The sequence below is a fragment of the Helobdella robusta genome (genome assembly GCF_000326865.2).
Source record: "Helobdella robusta unplaced genomic scaffold HELROscaffold_1, whole genome shotgun sequence".
NCBI lineage: Eukaryota > Metazoa > Annelida > Clitellata > Rhynchobdellida > Glossiphoniidae > Helobdella > Helobdella robusta.
Window position 1 is genome coordinate 12837667 of NW_008703570.1, and position 1372 is coordinate 12839038.

Below are 1372 nucleotides of genomic sequence, written 5' to 3' on the forward strand. Positions count from 1 at the left end.
TGGCACATGAAGCCAGTGCTAAAAATCCTACGAAAAATAAACATCATGTAAAAACAAAAAGTTTGCGATCACCAACTCAATTATTTAAATTCAGTTTCAAATTGCTTGACCAATCATTTGTCAAAAAATCATTTACTACGTCCTGGAAAACCAATTCGTCCGGGTGGACCTGTTTGCCCTCTAGGTCCGGGTAGACCCTGTGGACCCTGTGGACCCGGTGGACCTGGTTGCCCTGTCGATCCGGAAAAACCTGGTTGTCCTGTCGGTCCGGGAAAACCTGTTTGCCCTCTAGGTCCGGGTAGACCCTGTGGACCTGTAGCTCCCATTGCACCAGTCGCACCCGTAAATCCAAAGTAGCCTGTAGCTCCGGTACTTCCCGTGGGCCCAATGTCCCCTCGTACGTAATCTGAAAATGTTTTGTTGTTTTTGTGTGTTTTGTTGGACTGTTTGAGCGTTGTTTGTTGTTCGTATGTGATTTGTGTTGTTTTTTGCTGTTTGTATGTTATTTGTGTGTTTTCATGTTGTTGTTGCTGCTGTATTTATTGTCTGTTTTGTTGTTGTTGCTGGCTGGTTGGCAATTAAATAATAAATTAATAATAACAAAGAATAAATAAACAGCAGAACAACACTTAAACAATACAAAAATAACAGCAAAGTAACAAAATAAAAATAATAAACATAGGAAAAAAATTTTCCTTACAAACGGTAACATTGTGATTGAGAAAATATGCCAATTCATTTATCTTCTCATCCAGCATCATCAGATCATTCTCAACCAAGTCCAAAATTGACTTCAACTCAACTTTCTCAGAACTTCTCAAATCCACATAATCATTCAGTTCTTCATAAATCTGCATATCGCAATCTGAGATGCTGACGTCTCCATTTTTGTAGTCGTAGAAGTCAGCGTCATCATGAACACTGAATAAACTTTGAGAGTAAGCAAGTTGCGGTAATAGTGAAGTGAGAACGATGATGCTGATAATGATGACGATGGTGGTATGATGGTGGTGGGGAGGATTTTTGGGCAGTAGTAGTAGTAGTTGTTGTTGTAGTACCATTTTTTGGGGCTATCAGACTTCAATTGGATGTTTATTAATGTCTGAGGAATTATTGTCTGGTGTAAGTAAATTTATAATAATAATTATTAATTTATTATAAATTTATTATTATTATTTTTATTTATTAAAAATCAACACATTACATACAATAAAATACACAAAAATACGGACTTAACATACAGAGCAGTGGCCAAAATACAAAATATAATACAGAGCGATATATTTTATGCTGAATTGTTTATATTAGCTGTATTAATGACATTCAATGTGCCTTTCAGAGACTTCCTTACTTGGGCAAACTTAACACTTTT